The sequence below is a fragment of the Megachile rotundata genome, chromosome 13 (assembly GCF_050947335.1).
Source record: "Megachile rotundata isolate GNS110a chromosome 13, iyMegRotu1, whole genome shotgun sequence".
Lineage (NCBI taxonomy): Eukaryota > Metazoa > Arthropoda > Insecta > Hymenoptera > Megachilidae > Megachile > Megachile rotundata.
The window spans coordinates 4003752-4022991 of record NC_134995.1 but is presented as its reverse complement, the minus strand read 5'-3'; the positions used below and the strand labels follow the sequence as shown (position 1 = coordinate 4022991).

General features: G+C 31.4%; 1 protein-coding gene across 2 annotated transcripts in view; it reads right to left on the bottom strand.

Annotated features, from left to right (window-relative positions):
• The window catches only part of LOC100881893 (nephrin), a 702710-nt gene extending 698209 nt beyond the window's left edge, over positions 1-4501 (bottom strand). For both annotated transcript variants that reach the window (XM_076538666.1, XM_076538667.1), the window contains exon 1: positions 4300-4501. The gene's annotated coding sequence lies outside the window, so the exon portion shown is untranslated. The remainder of the gene's footprint in view (positions 1-4299) is intronic.
• Positions 4502-19240: the final 14739 nt, after the last annotated feature.

The following is a 19240-nucleotide window of genomic DNA, read 5'->3' as shown; positions in this document are numbered from 1 at the left end:
TCCAGAACGTTTATAAACAGCCTGGAGAAAAATTTATGATCGGACGTGATTATCCCGTTGATATTTTGACACGTTGACTTTCTTTCGTCGAATCGATATCGCTTAATCCTTTATGCACTCGTATAACTTCCAGATTTCTCTCGTAAACTGAAAACTTTTTACTTCACATTTTTCACTGTGCACCACTGTGTACCGTATTCTAACAAATAATGGAATGAATACTGCATCCTAATCACACGTTGCGATTCGAAACAAGTAATTTCGCGAATATCATTCGTTTTTGTAAATATAAATTCGGATTATGCAGGATATAGTCACTTGTTTATTTTCAAATAAAAATTCTAATTTGTTTCGTGAAAGTTTTATTGGAATTATATTGAATTGAATGCTTAAGATCACATGCACCTTCTTAGGTTATTAGTGACCAAATTTGATTTGGGACTGTGTCATAATCCTATTGGTATTACATTTGATAATAAGTTTTATTGGATTTAATGTAGAAGTGATTGCTTTAACGCGGTTAGAAAATTTAGCTTTAATTCTACCTTGTACAAGAGTAATATAAATCAAGGTTTACTAGATAGAACATTATCTAAGTTGCAACAGAAATGTTAGATGCAAAAGTTGTGTAAAATGAAATAGTAGTGAATAAAGTATATCACGATCTTTGCAGGACGACAGCTTTATTATTTTAAGGCACAATAGCTTTACGTTATAGTGACTTATATAAAGGAGATATAACATCATTTTACTTTAAAGAACTTCAACTACACGTTTTTCGACCTAAAATTCTTCGATATCACATATGTGATGACCAACTTATTTGAATGTCACTACTGTTGCATTAAACGGCGCATATGTAGATGTGCATAAGCGCATACTAATAATTAAGCGATAAACAGTTAATTTTTTAAAAATTTAACTGTAAAAGTAATACTTATAAAATGTGGAAAGTTACAAAATGTTCACGTTGAAAATATCGAGCTATATCGCATCATAAACCACCCTTAAATGTTGTACAGCCCAGCATGTTTCGAAAAAAGTAACAAGGTTTTTAAAAACTTTGTATGTTATACGTTCAAAGGAAGCTTAATTATGCTTGTAAACAACAAGTACTGAATTACCTCCGCCCTAAACTGTTGACAATCAATTAAAGACCATAAAAAACCATTATGAAACCAAAGTGAAGGAAACTCGTGAATTACAAATTCAAAATAGAATCATCGTTACAGGTAATTAGTTTGATATTACACCACATAAGCATTGAAAAATGGTCGATTCAGGATTTACACTGGACAATTATTTAAAGTTTAATTTCTAATATATTTATTCGCAATAGCTCAGAATGTACTGAATAGTAATCAGTGATTTTAATGATATGTTGTTTGTATGCAGATAAGAAAATAGTGACCAAAAAAGTTTAGGTCAAGGAACATTGAAATATTTCTCAAAAATAACATCTCTTGCATAGAAAGAAATGAACAAAATAGGTTTAACTTAACATGAAACATAATTCTTTTAAGATTTAAAAAATGGATCGAATTCGACATAATTCATAGTAATATGCAGTAAAAATATTACATGTATTAGATTTAACAATAAGTAGAATTACAAAGGCGTAAAATTACAAATACTGCTGATAATTTTCATTCTATTAAAAGTTAATAATATAGTGGGATAAATTATTCTGATACAAATCAGAATTACAAGAGATTTGCATCAAAATTATATACCATTCAAAGATAGCACAAGTAATTGCAGCGCTAAATTACTGTCAACAATGTCATTAAATAATTCTAAAGTATTTCTACAGTATCTCGATATAAATAAAAAATGATTACATCTAATTTCCGGACCACGACCTTTTTCCATTCTTGAAAAGAATAGAACACGCTACCACAATTTCAGTCACCCATTTTCCTGTCAGCCTAATTGTTGACTATGTAAAAACTCAACAACGTTCGAACAATGATGAAAATTTCAGTATTTTCTCAGTTTGTGAACCAAGTACACGTTTCATTAAAGCGAATCTGACAAAAAGTACGCATTCCAATTAATGTAATTTGGACATCATAAAATCCAGAATACGCTCGAGAATCGTGCTTGGTAAATTCGTGAATCATTATTCGCATTTTTCGCAGTTTTCATGCTAGAAATATTAAATGTTTTCACATTGCAGTTGTCTAGGAAGAAAAATTGTTTGAAATTGCAACTATTGTTGCTGGAAAAGCAGAGCTATACTCGTGTCCTTGCAATTTGTTACAAGGCAAAGAATGAGAAATATTACGAAAAGAATTTTAAAAACTTCACATGACAGCTGGTTTAAATTACAAGTTAGTCTGACTAATACAAAAATTTGTTTTTAGGGCATAGCATGTATTTACATGTTGACATAACATGTTAAAAATATAAAATTGAACATTGCACTATTATTGGACTATTAAACCTATCACTGTACTCCTGTAAGAATCACAGATAAAAACTACTGATTTCTTTAAGTGTCATAAGCTGATTGCTGAACAAATTAGAGGAATTTTTATATTCCCAAGGTTACCAAAAATTAGGAATCGCAACCACTACCAAACGCTATAAGTGAATTAATGTCCACAGTAACATGTTCTCTCGACGAAACGAGTAATCGATCGGACGAGTAATAGGAATGCCATTAGGACTATTTGGCAAACAGTATCTGCCTTAGAAGTGTAACAACTCGTCATACATGGATACGGTAAACACTTTTATCGTAAGCATTTCAACACGCGGCATAAAGTCGTAAGCGTGCGGGAATAATATTTTCAAGAAAATATTTTAAATAAACAGCACTACCGCTTGAACTTGCTACACTTAATCGGTATTTCTTCGACAATGAATACAGACGTACTCCAGAACTGAAGTTAAACTGCGAAACACTATTCCAACACGCCCAAGGTATCGATAATCCTCTTCGGAGCGTCAGAACCACCGTTCGAGAAATAATGAATTAAGACACGAGCGCTATTTATCACGCTATTTATCCACTAGTCTGCAGAAATTTCAATCTACCATCGAAATGTTTGAAACTTGTCACTTTGTGCTCGTTTGGTTCACTCGAATCAGAAATGCTGTTAAAACGAAGTCGGGCATCACTTCACTCGTCAAAGAGTTTAGTATGACGATGAAAATCGAAAGCGTTCTTGGTTCATTGAAATCCATCAGTTCTCGATGTGTTTGGACGCGCCAGTCTATGTCATCGGTTGGCACGGCGAAAAAACAAACTTTTTTCTTCGTTTTTCCGCGGCAAATCAATACGGATTAATTCGTCGATAAAGGTATCGTATCGGTGGAAATTCTGTGTGCCACTGGATCCCCAATTACCGAACGGTCGACCGAGAAAAACTCGTTGAACTCGTTAAGCCACAGCGGCGACCCTGTTACCAATCCCAACGCGACGGTTCAACGTCGAATAAGATTCGTTGCCAGGATGAGATCACGGCACGGGCGTATCTGCAACGAACCCGAAGTCACGTACCATACTCTTCGATTTCGATAAAAGAAACGAAAATGAAAATTCACAAGTGTGCGGGGAAGCATTTGCAGCGTTCGCGATTGTTTCACGGTGCGGTTGGTTAAAGCAACACGTAAGGGTGGAAATTGATTATATCGTCGAAGAGATGAGCAGCGAGTATAACCGAGAACGTTTGCACAGTGAAATACAGTTAGACGACGACCTATCACTATGGCCATATTTCAAGCACGGAGCACATTTTTGCGAACGGAGGATTCAAGACTGACCACCGTGATCCTCTCGCATCCCCGAAGCGAAGACCAAAGAATGTTAGATTTTATTAAATACCACACGCGTTTCGAACTCTTGAAACGGAGCAGCGAGAAATACTAAATATGTAAAGCCTAAAAATGTCAGAATCAAAAATTGCGGGAATTCTTCGACTACAGTCCAAATTGAAAACAAGAGACGCCCGTCTGCGATTTAGTAAAGATATTAATAAACTTCATTCCGATTACTGGTTACAAACAACAATTTATAAAAAATTTACTACAGACGAATCAATTGATTTTATCATCGTTCCTTCGTCTTGTAACGATGTATCCAGAAAACTATAGAAATTGTTAAAAGATTTCAGATAGATTTCCTCCGCGTGTTGAATATAAAAATTGAAATAAAAAAATTCACTCTGGTATTATTCCGTGAAAAGATCACATAGATGCACGATGAAAAAGAAAAATATTTGACACTAGTTTAAAATCGGAGCGCAACACTTGGTACGTCAGATGTAAATCCGTTTCATCACAAATAATAACCTTTGAAAAGTTCGTCGTTCCAGCGTTGCTAAACGGTGTCTCGAAAAGAAAAATCCCGTGACGGACGTCGGAACGATTCGACAAGACTATTTATTCGAACTCGGATGTGCCGCGTGCGTGTGTGTGCGTGCGCAATAGCTGCGCAAACGGAGCGCACTGTAGAAACTAAGCCGAACGAAAGTACACGTACGCTCGCGACGGTCGCGGGCTGAATACTGGCGCGTCGTACCGCCCGGACTTTTAGTTCGTGGCGCTACCGAGAAGCGTCGCGACGCTTCTCGCGCCCCACTCCCTATTTCAGCCCTTGGTCGACGCGGCGTCAGCCGGCCGGCCCTCTCAAATCGTCCGGCACGTTTCACGATGTCCCTCGCCCTTCCTCGCCACGCCTCGCCGCGCCGCGACGCGCCGCGTCGCGATGCACCGCGTCGTCTCAACCCCCTTTCGACTCGACACGACTCGATGGATCTTGTATTTCCATTCTCGATCGCCCCGTGACGTCTCGTATCATCACCTGTATGTATGTATAGTCTTTCGATGCGTTGCTACCTGCTGACAACCCATCTACCACCAGATAAACGTTTTGGATACTTAACTTCGTATAACGTAGCGTTGTTCCAGCGGAGAAATTCACTGAAATTGATCTGTAACCGAATTTCCAAATCTTTCCGCAGCTAAATTCATAAATCTGTATAGCTACTTTCTTAAATCCCTAGAATCCTAAATACTTAGATTTCTGAATACTGAAAATTTAATTTCAATAATTTTTAAATTTCTAAGAGTTCACATTCCTTGGGTTCATTTCTGCATTCTCTATTATCTAGATGGTTATATGCCCAATTCGTTGTATCATGAAGATCTGTGATTGCCAAATCCCTAATTTTCTGTGTATTTACATTTTCAAACCCTTACATTTTTAAATTTTTAGATTTTTATCCCTATGTCCCTAAATTCCTTAGATTTTCAAATACCTTATAAATCTCCATGTAGTTAAATTCCCATGTCATTATATCTCCTAGTTCCTAGATTTCTAAGTCTTTAACATTCTATATAGATTTTGAAATCCTTGCACTTACAAACTTTTGTATACTTAAATCCATATATTCCGAAATCCCCGGATTACCAAATTTGTTGATTCCGAAATGCCTGGATTCTTAATTTCTTAGATTCTTAGATTGTTTACATTTCCAAATCTTCATATTTCCATATTTCTAGATTTTCAAGTCCTTACGTCGATAAGTTTGTTGATGTCCAAGTCTTTACATCTCCAAGTTTCCACATTCCTAAATTCCCATGCTCCACGAGTCTAAATTTAAAATTTCAAGTTCTTTATATTCCTGAACTGTCAAATATCTTCATTTCGAAATCCATATATTCCTAAATCCCTACTTTTCCAAATCCCTATATTTCCAAATTCTTAGATTATCAAATTCCAAGATTTTCAAACCTCTAAATCACCAAGTTTCTAAATTGTCACATCTATAGCTTCTCAAATTCCAAGATCCCCAAATAACCATATCCCTAAATTTTCATGTCCTGAAATTCCCAGGTCACGGAATTCCTAAGTGACAGCCCATCTACCACCAGATAAATGTTTTAAATACTTAACTTCGTATACGTCTGTCGATATTCGCGTCGCGTTGCTGAAACGGAGAAATTGGTCGCATTTCGTGTGCTATCCAAAATTGCCGTACAGAGAAAGGGAGGGTAACCGAATTTTGGAATAATGCTTTCATCAGGAACAATGTATGTTTCTTTATCTATATGAACCGTCGAATGAACATTAAGTTTTTTGTTCTTTTGATAATCCTTTATACTATGAATGTATTGGGTAAAAAGATCAAAGTATGTGATGGTGGAAGTAAAATTAACATGTGCGTATACTGTACAAGACATCTGAAGAGATTAAAAAATAATGAGCACACGTGCATGTTATAGATTTGTTGGTAATAATATTATCAACGTTCTGTGTCACGTCAACTGCAATTAGTCATGACGTTTGTCAGAAACACATACCTTTAATTAACCACTTGGTTCTATGTAACAAGTGTGATTGCAGTCTTGGCCTAAACTTGAATTATATGTCTTTCTTTCGTCGTTGGATTATTTGAAATGATAATCACTGTGTCAAGTATGTATATTTTGCGATACAACCTATTTTCCGATTTACACGGTTCTTTTCACGATTTCATTTTTGCACGGACTTTAAAGTGATGGTTGTTATAATAAAATAAAATTGGTAAAAATAATTATTCGGATGATATCAATGCAAGGATTGAACATTTATATTTTTTATTCTTTTAGTTATGAAACTTGTACTAGTAAAGTTTGTATATTTTTCTAATTAAAGTGAAGCTGAAGACAATTTAATTTAGACACAATTTTATTAATGATGATTTTGATGTACACGATTTTTTAGAAATACATTCTTATTATTAGTTTAAAAACATAATACTGGACTACTGAAGAAGAACTGTCGTAATGTTACTAATTCATAATTGAAAAGCAGCTAAACCTGAAAAACATAACTCATCTTTCATTTGATATTTAACAAAGCACGATAATAACAATACTTTAATTTCTAAATTGGAAAATGCAAAGATAGCAGTTTTTGGTGTTAATTATTTTGGTAATATTTTTTAATCAAAACAGTGTTCAATTTATAATGTAATAAATTGAAATATGCAAAATATCTTATATTAATATTTTTATTTAGTTTATATACCAAGTGAACGAACAATTAGTTAAATACATATGTGGAAAACACAAGTTCAGTCCATATTTAATTAATCATTTTTCAACTAGGACATTAAAGAATTTGTCTAAAATGAAATATAGTGTGATCGTTAAGGGTTAATTCTTTTTTACTGAATTGTGATTGGTTGAAACGCAGTGTAATTAAAAAGGCAATAGCTGAGTATCTACTGTATGAATATTTCATGATGGAACATATTTAAACTATTAATTAGTCGTTTCAATGCATGATTTGAAAAATGATAAAGAAATTATCAATACGTTCAGAGTTCTATAAGTTGCTTTTCTCAGTTACACTGTTATATTACGTCATTATTATAAATATCTTCTTATTTTTGCTTAATTCAAATGAAAAAATAATTTCTTTTTATATGTAATAACGATTAACTGTATCTTGGAAATCTGTATTACACATTTTAGCAAACTTGTGATATTTATTGATTTTATGAAATTTATTGAGGGTCAAAAAACGTTAAATATAGTATTCTCTGACTCCAACGTATTGTTTTTGGAGTTAACGTTTTCTAACTCTGAACCCTCAAATGAATACTGAACAGAATCGACACGGTTCTATATCGGTGCACAAAATCCCTTAACAATTTCATTGTTATTTGAAAATTAATTACGAATTGTGTTATATCACATATAAAAAAATATGTCTCGGAATGATTTCAATGAAAATTATAACTAGGATACATCTGAAAGAGAAGGTGGTAGATAATAATAACATAATTAATACTTTTCTAGATAATAATGTCACTCTAATAAAATTCTTCTTTCCAAGGAATTTTATTTTTATTATCCGTTATACATAGCTTCGATAGAACGCCATGCTGAATTTAAAATTCTCGATTTATTACCGCAACAAGGAAGACCAAGTAATTGCGGAAATATAAAATTACCTTCATCATATGAGAAAACAAGATCAAATACAACATGATAAATTTGTTTGTCATGTGTACCTTCCGTTCATCATAAATATTTTAAAATATTAAATGAATGAAATTCGAAATATACATATAAAGTATTGAAAATTGTTAACCGAAACGTATGATTTCATTGAAATTATTATTAAAAATGAATTATTTTCTGTGACGTTATACTTTCAACTGTAATATTTAAATATTTAAAATAATATTTTAATTTATATTTTTATTTTAATTATATTTATATTTTAAAATAATATTTTAGTAATATTTAAATATTTAAAATAATATTTTAATATTTTTATTTTAAAACCTTTATTTTTTATTACCAGGACTTCACATATTTTTGGATAATAAACATACATTATTTAATAGCAAAAAATACATTAAATTTGTCTATTAGTGCTTACCAATGCGTTTCAATTTACTGAAATGCAGATCCTTAAATATCTTGCAATAATAAAAAATAGATTATGCCTCGCTTTCCAAATAAACGCCTGAATTCTGTTAACGTACATAATTGCTGCTTTACATTTTACTCTTGCTGTTCATTTGTGTATTTGCAAATTGTTTCATTATTTCGACTTGTATTATTCTCAGTCAACAAAATAGATAAAAAATTAAATTATTTTTCGAATTTTTTATAAGAGTCTCGCATATTTAATCAAATATATACAAAGTAATTCACGCAGCTGTAATAACATTTATTTTATCATCAAAGTTCGAAAAAAATATCTGAGGAAAAAGAGAAATGCTTCAAAGTGAACGATAGATCAACGATTGCATATTTTGCGAGCGCAATGGTGTATGTACTTTTTTTTTAATGGAAACCGATGAGTTTTGTCATACATCGAATCCAAAAAAAGTCAGGATACATTGTAAAAAAAATCAACAGTTCGTGAAATATTTTAAATTCTAAAGTAAAATATTTCCTATAAAAGTATGAGATATATGTATATACATCGAAAATGAAACTACATAGATATTTGTTTTTACACAGATCTATTCTTCGGAACATTTTGAATAAAAAGGTATCGAGAGATACATCGTCGAAAAAATCAATAACTTGTCATATATTTCAACTTTTACACGAAATTTTTCTACACAAACAAACTTTTGCTTTTGAATTTAAAATATGTTACAAAGTATTGGTTAACATCGTACTCCAGTATTCTCTCAGGAAAAGTAGCAAAAGATTTAATATACGCAAAAAGGAAGATTTGTATTTAACTTTGGATGAAAATTATGACTTTTCGTTCGGAATTTTTAAAGTAGCGAAAAGTAATAATAGTTAATGGGGTTCCACAATTGTTTTAATGAATTTAATATCTATTTCCCAGTTTGAACGCACCAACAAATGTATTTAATGTGTAGGATAGTCTGAAAATGAAGACTGAGTGTTAGTGCTCTGTACTTTATTACATGTAGTGTTAACTAATTGTAAGAAGCTTGGATAGTGACTCCTGTTTTCAAGCGATGAAAAGTCAGGACCCTCATAACACGTTGACTGCCACATCACCCATATATGAGTGACACTTAAGTATCTATACTGATTTAACATGTATATTGTTAAAAATTTATTCACTTTCCTAATCGAAAATTCTCGCATTAATTACATGAATCTAGGGAAAATAAATGTAACAAGATATTGTGAAAATATTTGGAAAAATTAATTAAAAATTAAAACACTACTGGATGTAATTGAAAATTGTTTTAGTGTGGCAGTCAACGTAAGAGTTCATGACCGTGTCAGAGTGTACCAAATTGTAAAAATGTCCTGTAACCCTGCGAGAGCCTGGACTATCTCCCGAGTCCCAAAGAGGCTTATTAAAAAATCATAAATTAGTCTAAAAATGTAATTCTGATTATCGATTATTAATTCTTTTTAACCAGCATTATTAAGAATTCCGTAGAATTTACAGTATAAATTTAAATTCAAATAAATTAAAATTCACGCTTATGGTCCAAGTATAACAAGTGTGTTTCAGATACAATGGTAAAATGAAATAGGGTATGATCCCTAGTAAAAAATAAGTCGAAAATATAGAGCAGAATTTTTGTGTATAATATTTCATATGAAAAATAATTTTGAAAATCTACAGAATTAAAAGCATTTTGAGAGAAGAATGTGCTTCAAAATATATAACGTGTCAATGTATGTACGCGTCACAAACAGATGTCGCCCGCGTCATCCTTTTAAAGGAATTTACTCACAAAAAGATACACATAAATATATGTGTTTGATTTGCATAGTCAAGTGTTCTGTTCGCGATACAATAACTTTTACAAAATTATTAAAATTGATGTATAATTGAATTATTAAATAAATATGCGAAGCAAACTCAGTCTTCCAGAAATTAACTTCTTTATGTGAAGCGTTGATTCCAATAGTTCACTGATTGTCACACTAAAACAGTACAAGTTTAATTAGACAGTATTTCTGTTTTATTAAATATAGAATGTGCAAACGTTATAGAAATAAATATAGTATATCGTAATGATGTTATGATTATTTAATTCTGCAACGTACATACGATATCTAGTATATATTTTTGAATTAACCCATTAACTTATAACATCGAGTCAGACTCGTGATGCATATTACAGTGCAAATGTGACAAACCTCAATCGTATTTGCACAAGAATTGAAAACCGATTACACTCTAAGCGAAAGGTTGCAAAACGCGAAATGTAGTTGACATTTCAACTTCTTTCATTTATCTTAACATTGCAGTGGTAATTAGTTAGCTATAACTGCAACAATTGCCGAGAAAATCATAGGGTGAAGGGTTAAACTACTACTCATTTATCCAATTGGTTGACTCAAGCTGATTAGCTTGATTTCATAGGGAATAAATTATTTTGTAAATCTTAAGTTAATTTTTAATAAAATAATAAAATTAGATGTTTGTTCTTTTTGTACTTATAGCGAAAATGTCAATAACCTGTTGACTACCATAATGAAGGAATTAAAATTGTTGAATTTTCATTTCAATGAAATTAGCAAAAATAAATGTATTGAGAAGTCGGTAATCAAGTTCGTGCATTTATCGATTACTTGTAAGATACCGCTCGATTTTGATCGGATCTTCGCATTTTAGTCAAATCTACATATTTCTTCACTATTGTTTCTCTGATATTATAATTTTTCACACGTATAAAATATAATGGGTTATTTAGAATTGCATTTTTAATATTCATAAATCAAGTATTATTAACAAATTTTAAAGAGGTCCTTCCAAATCGTTTTTCTTGAACAATAAATTCATTTAGTCGTTTAAAAGTTATTGTGTTTTTATGTTATTTTAAATATAATAACCTCCTATATTCCATCGAAAATTGTATTAAGTGTTGCATCATTTGGTTAGGGTTTCCTAATATACAAAAAAAAACAAAACAAATATTTAACTGTTTAATATTTGAAAAATAAAAACATACTTTTATTAAGTGAAGCAAAAATAAATCCAGAATACACTTTGATTCTGTTTGCTGACACGAGGCTTGTGCATTTCTAACGTCACGAGGGATATACAAAAAACGAGCGGAAATCTTGTCGCCCTCTAAACTCATTTCCCCAACGCGGAAATTACGACTCACAATCACGCATTCTTTTCATTAAGTAACATTTTTATTTTTAACAAATCTTACCGAATATTTAAAATTATCTTATTATTTTTAATTTTCCTAGTTTAACACTAAAACTACCAAACCGGCTAAATGACCGCTCCACAAGTTTTTTTTTATAAGATACACATTTTGTTAAAGTACATTCCTTGAAATCAGCATTGATTTTCATCAAGATGTGTACTAATTTATGTTTCGTTGTTTGTTTATTTATTTTTTAACTTCATTTTTAATTTCAAATTAAGTACACATTATATGCCAGTAGGTTCGGTGTTAAAGTAGTTAATTCGGGTATTTTCAATTAGATAAGTGAATAAATTTTTAATAATATAGATGTCAGATTTATATAACAATTTAGATATCGTCCATGTATGGCTGCAATGGCAGTCAAAGTTTTAAAAAACATAAAATAAAGAAGTTAAATTATGATGTGGATGTATTTATTTTAATATTAAAAGAGAGTTATATGTATAGTAAAAGTATCCATTCAGTTGCTGTTGTAATAGAAAATAAGTACGTAACATTCCAACAGTCGAAATTATGTTATGCTATAAGACGTTTTTGTATTCGTAAGTGTATCTGTTCTTTTTTCGATTTTGAGCACAGCGTATACAAACAAAACAATTAGGTTCTTCTTAATTGGTGGCATAAATATATATTATCAAGGAATTAATTTCTAATTTGAGACCAATTAAATATAGTAAATTGGTACTAATAAAAATCATTTTCAAATATAATCAGAGATTTGTGAAATACTTAAATTGATGAAGAGCATATGTATGTAAAATTCGATAGTTCATAAATAAGCATATTTGTAATTATAAAAGAATAGTAAAAATGATATTTCGAAAATTCAAGAGGAAACATATTACAAAATAAAAGAAAAATAAGTGAATGACAATTGTATTTCGCAAATGTTGTTACTAAAAAGGTTCATAATATAAGTGACAAATTTATTCGAATGTTTCGGTGTCACTCATATGTAGGTGAAGTGGCAGTTAAAGTTGTAAGGTCTAATGTGATGAGTCAAGTTCAAAATGACTTTCGGGGTCTCAATTGTAGCAAGAATTTGACATGAAGAAGCAATAATTTCCTATATTCTCTTTCTTTAAATACACCTAACACCTAATTTATATTAATGATAGGTTCCTCAAATAACCGTTTAAATCGAAACTGTAAATGAGTGCTGTACTCGTAAAAACTTTATTTTTGCCATCATCGGGCCTCATAGTCTAATTTACGAAATCGGCTCGTCTCTCTCGTACATCGCATATACATGCATGGTTCGACGTTCGACGAGTCGATTTCATAAATTCGACTATGCACCTCGATGATTGCAAAAATGAAGATTTTACGAGTACAGTACTCATCAGTAGACTTCCCCGCAGGGTAGTCAGCTACTTTTGGACAACAATAAATAACGTATGTTTAATAAAATCAAATTTTGGAAGGTACAAGTATGAAACAAATGCTAATGTAAACGCACACAATTGTTGCAAAGAAACAAATGCGAAACAACCACCATAAGGTTGCCAAAGTCACTTCTGATTAAGTTCACTACTTTTTCTGCCACTTAATGTCAAATATTTGACATTATTAAAATTTTTGTTGATATTATTAAAATTAATCGTATCAATAACTTTGAAGTCCTCAAAAGTTCCTAGAAATGAACAAGTGAAAGTTCTCTTTATATTTGGTTAGCACATTTTCCTCAGAGAAACCTGATTTGCTCTTGACTGTACGCACTGGTTTGAAAATTCTCGTGGTGGGAGTAGTAATCTTACCGTAACGCAAAAGTTTCTCCATTTAACCATCACGATTGCAGTGCTGCGATATAAAAGTTACATTTTGATCTCTTTGAATACCATATTTATGCAATTAAAAATTTTTGTAACGAATGTTTTAAAAGTCAGATGAAAACAGTTTCCGGTTATGAACGCGATCCTTAATGGGTCACTAACGATTTTTTAACTTCTCGGCATTTTGATCAGATCCATGAAATGACAGTATATACTTTAATTACTACTACCAGTTTCTAGTAAACAGAAATTAATTTATAAAAAAAAAAACGAAATAAATGTATGAATTAATTTCTAACGCAACAGAAAATAAAGCATGAAATATTTGGAATTGAAGCATATAAGTTATACGAATAATAAGTTTTAGTGATAATACATTATTTTATGATAATAACGTAACATTTAATGTATTGTTACAATTGAATCACATACCGAACACATACACATACATAAGTGGAACAATAAATATCACTCACAGAACATATTTAGAAAAATCTTTTACTGTTTTTATAAAATGAAATTGTATACCTATTTGTTCTAATTTATAATAAAAAATTTGTAAAAACAGATGAAGATTAAGTAATGTTTTTTCGTGATAAAACAACAATGTATAATATATAAAAATTAAAACAATCTTCATTATTTGAAGCTAAAAGCTAATCTAATTTTAACTAATCTAAAGCTAATTTTAGCTAAAAGTTTTTTGGTATTTGTATCTTTTAGTTAACATGTAATGTTCGTATCAAATAAAACACCTTGATGTGGATTGTGCTGAAAAATAGCCACATCGACCTAACTTTGAGGACTATTTATTTGACTCTGATTAGGGGATCACTATTGACTTTTATTGATCCTCCAGGGAGTGATAGGAAACCATGTGTGCGTTTCTGATAGGTTGTTGCTATACACTTCGGAATGGGACGAAAAATGAAGAGAGATCACCCGTTTAGAAGAAAAAAGATCACCTCAGGCGGTGGTAAAATGAAATCTGTTTGTATGCAAAATTTGCATAACAAAATAACAAAACAAATATTTCTATCGATTTAATGCAAAATATTGAAACTTATTCGGTTATAGTATCAATTCTTTTAATTTATTCTAACATATAGAAAAATTATTGCTGTTTTAATTTATGTTTAGTAAAGGTAAAGATTAAACCTTGGTTAGAGAAAAAGATTGAAATAAATATTGGAAAGAAAAATTTATTTCTTATTACAAAATGTGTAGTAGGTACGTATACAGACTGCGCAAAGAATAAACTCGTTTTTAACAAGATAGACACTCTAGTGCTATATGCTATGGTATGTAGCCACAATAAAGTTACTTTCATATAAAAAAAAACAATATTTTTCTGAAAAACTGGATTTAAATTTAACCGCGTTTTGCACTCGAATTATCATTAATTGAATATAGCACATGAGAAATACATAACGTTGGAAATACGACATAGAAGTGTATGTTTAAAAAATATAAGTTGTGCTAAAGACCGGTCATTTGACCGGTCGCGGTAGGAATAGGTATACGTGAAGTGTCGGTAGGAATAGTGTTAAATAACAGAAAATCGTAGTTTCGTCAAAAAATAGTACTTGTTGTGATTTTATTTATGGACACACTAAATAAAACATGTGTAATATGGTTGGCCAACACTCACTTTATTGAATAATTGAAAAATAATAATATGGAAATAAAAATTATATAATAAGAAAGAAAACACATGCTCTTTACTTCATAACACTCTTCATATAGACCGCAGGTGAACACAATAGGTAACATAAACACGGTAAAAGAAAGCTAGTAATCTAGAAAAACAAAAGAACCTGGCGCTCTATTTAAATTGTATATTCGCCGTCATTGACCGATTTCCAACAGTACTAATAGGTTCTATAACGGAACAAATTTTATTATTTCATGTTATAACAATAAGAATATTTATTCGGTTACTTTATAATGAAAATTCGTCCTCATACAAATATTAGAATTAAGATTATAAAAGTTGAATTAACAGTAATCTATTAGGGGTACCGAAAAGTAATCGAAATTTTATTTGCTTTTGAAAAACATTTATTTATTAAAGAAATTTTAAATTCTAATCAACAAAATAATATCCATCATTTTCTAACGCTTTTTGCCAGCGTAACTGTTCGATTCCCTTTTTAAAAAAGTCCTTCGATTTTTTATAGAAAAACTTTGAAGTCATCGAAGAAATTTTGAATACTTTTCGGTCCTTGTAATAAATAAATTGATTCCGTCACAAAAGAAACTTTAGTGGTTCAAATTAAATCTATAAATATATTTGTCTTATTATCGTAGTAAAAATATGTCTTTAAACATATAAATATGAATTTTACTGTCTCCTGAAATCACATTCAGTTTAGATCAGTACTGAGGAACATTTTACTATCACTCCCTTGAGGATCGCTAAGCGAAATGTCATAGTGGTGAAACGACTAAGGAAACAGTTAAGATAATAGCAATTTCTGTTATATTTAGGTAATGTAAAATTATAACTAAATACGTTTTACTAAATGTATAAAATGTCTATTTTCAGATAAAATATTAAAAATCCTCATTTATGAACGAAGAAGTTTTAAATTAATTAAAATTTGAAAATGTTCATATGGTCCAGTAATTGAACAATATTCATGACATGTCTTGAAAGCAATTATTAATTATTACTGTCCCAAATATTAAATATATATTAATTTATTTACTTTCGTCATTTAGTATAGAACGCAAGATCGTAATATTTTGTGGAATGATCTTATTTTACTTATAATAATTCGTTTGAACAATAATAATTAACTTTTTTGACCTGAATTAATTATACCACATGAAACTTTTTACTGGCAACATAATAACTAAGTGCATGTTTTAAAGAATTTTTACTGCACAAACATCCTTTTATATTCAATTTTTTCCTTCTTCTTTTTTTTTCAGCATTCTGAAGAACTCATATGACCTTATAATATAAGAAAGATGATTAAAAGTATATTGTAAAATTTTAGGTCACGTTGGTATTATGACAAAATTTAAGAATAGTCGGAATTTTACTTTGTATATTTATTGTTGACATAAACGTATACATACAGGGTCTTGAGAAAGTCCTGGACCGGTTAAATAACTTGAAACGTAGGCATTGCTCAAAAGAATGGTTGTGTCAAAAGTTGTAGGAAATTTCCCTGGCTATTCAACCGCGAGCTCGTCCGTGACCTCGACCACGACCTTCAAGATCATTTCAAGGTATATTCCATTTTTTTAAATGGCAACCTCCAATTTTGACACCGGAAATGAAAAGGGCGGACAATTTTACGTCTAGATACGATCTTAACCATTCTAAAAATTTCACCTCGGAAGATGAAGTAAAGGTCGAACTGTAACCGGCTGGAGATCTTGAAAAGTAGACGTCGCGTCGCTCAAAGAAAAATGTTTCAGCAAAACGTTGTAGGAAATTGCCCTGGCTGTCTCATGGTAATATCTTGATCTGTAAGATCATATTAAGAACTAATTTTTTTAAAGAATTCGATAAAATAAAACTTGCATTCATACCAGCCAGTTAAGGTAAGGTAATGTAAAGAAACTGAGATTTGCGTTCATCCTAGTCAACTAAGGCAAGGTGGTGTGATATATAGCTAATGAAGGTCAAATTTTTTGAATGGTCAGGATCGTATCTAGACGTAAAATTGTCCGTCCTTTTCATTTCTGGTGTCAAAATTGGGGCTTGCCATTTAAAAAAATGGACTTTACCTCGAAATGATCTTGAAGGTCAAGGTCAAGGTCACGGACGAGATCGCGGTTGGATAGCCAGGGAAATTTCCTACAACTTTTGTCTCAACCATTTTTTTTAGCAACGCCGACGTTTCAAGTTATTTAACCATTATTATAACACACTGTTGCTGATCACTTCATGAAACATACGAGGTGTGACACAAAAGTAACGAGACTAGGTCTGTAACTTGAAAAAACAATGGAATTAGCAGCAATTGTTTTTGTGGCATCATCCCACATACCTCCTCTATCCATGTTGCCAATTTCGATTGAATCGGTCATACCATTTGGAAATATTGCGTTATTTAGTGAACACGTGCAACTGCATTCTGCCGGAAAAATGACTAACGTAAAAACCGAACAGCGAATAAACATCAAGTTTCTTGTAAAATTTGTTGAAATCTATTGTAACATGTGATGAGACATGTATTTTTACCTATGACTCACAAAGTAAGCGCCAGTCGATGCAATGGAAGTCTTCAGGATCCCCAAAATCCAAAAAAGAACGCATGTCAAAATCAAAATTCGACATTAATGGAATTGTAATGATTGAGTGGTTTCCCAGTGGTCAAACTGTTAACTAACACTATTACATTGAAATACTAAAAAGACTTCGTGAAAAAATTAGGAAAAAAAGGCCACAGTTGTGAAGCGATGGATGGCTGTTGCTCCGGGACAAAGCACCCGCTCACACGGCACTCTCTGTCAAGCAGTTTCTGACCAGCAAAATTATTATTGTGATAGGGAATCCTCCTTATTCGCCTGATTTGGCTTCATGCGACTTTTTTTTATTTCCTAAAGTTAAATTTTGCTTAAAGGGAATCCATTTCACCTCAGTTGAAGAGGTTCAGGCAAAAACGGAGAATCGTCCGAAAGGACTTCCAAAAACCTCGTTCCAGAATTGTTACCAGCAATAGCAGCGCCGAATGCATAAGTGTGTGAATGCTGAAGGGGACTACTTTGAAGGTGATAATGTCACGGAGAACTGATTCTGCAGGTACAATGATTTAGTGGACTAGTCTCGTTACTTTTGTGTCACACCTCGTATCTCTTTTCAGTAAAATGACAACCTCATTCCTGAAGTTTCCGTAATTGTATAAGTTTACGGCTGTGATTGTGACTAATCAATGGAAATAACACTATTTCGGTTTCACAATTAACTGCGAAAGAAACTGTGAATTATTTAGAAAATAATACTAGATGCGAAATGAGAAGTTGTTAGATTATTGCACATGAAATGATTTCGAAGCATTAACAGTCTGATGCAGTTCATTGATATGAAAGTACTACAAAACAGCACTTATGATATATCGATTTGAAGCTTAGAGTGTGCTGAGAATAATTACATAAACTTTTCATAAATGTCCTTAATACGAACTGGCGGGTTATCAGAAAATTGTTTTATCGATTACGCTGCACAATGCGCAGTAAGAGGGTTATCTAATGATTGATAATTTTATATTACGAACATTGACAAAAGGTACATGTCAACCGTTTATTTTGAAAGTAGTCTGAATCTATTTATGCTGAAATTGAGACATTTAAGATCTGGCGTTTCTGTGAAATTAAAAATGGACTGGTAATTAAAAATAGAATAGATCGCACTCCAGAAGTCTATTTAGGAGAGTTAAATTTAGAATTCTTATTAAAATAACAGCAATCATTAAATGAATAATATGTTTTTCTTACCAAGAATAGACTTGAACCACTTTCAAAATTTCATGTTTCAAAATCCATTATTGTTGTCTACAATTAATAATCAATCATTTTACATCAAGAATATTAATGAAAGTTTTCTGTTATTAAATGTGTCCGACTTTTTATTTTCAAAATAAACCACTTCACAATCTGGTGTAAAGTTTTTCCGTATTATCCGAGTTCTTAATTATCCGAAGTAGGCTTGATCCACTTTATTTCAGATAATCGAGATTCCTCTGTGCTTGCCCGAATTGATACTACTTACTTTAGCACTCAGAAGTTTTTTCATTTAAATGCTGGAATACTTGAAACATAAACTTGAAAAAACCTGAGGAAAACTTATAAGCTTTGACACATTTTTACTTTGTGGTTCGCTGT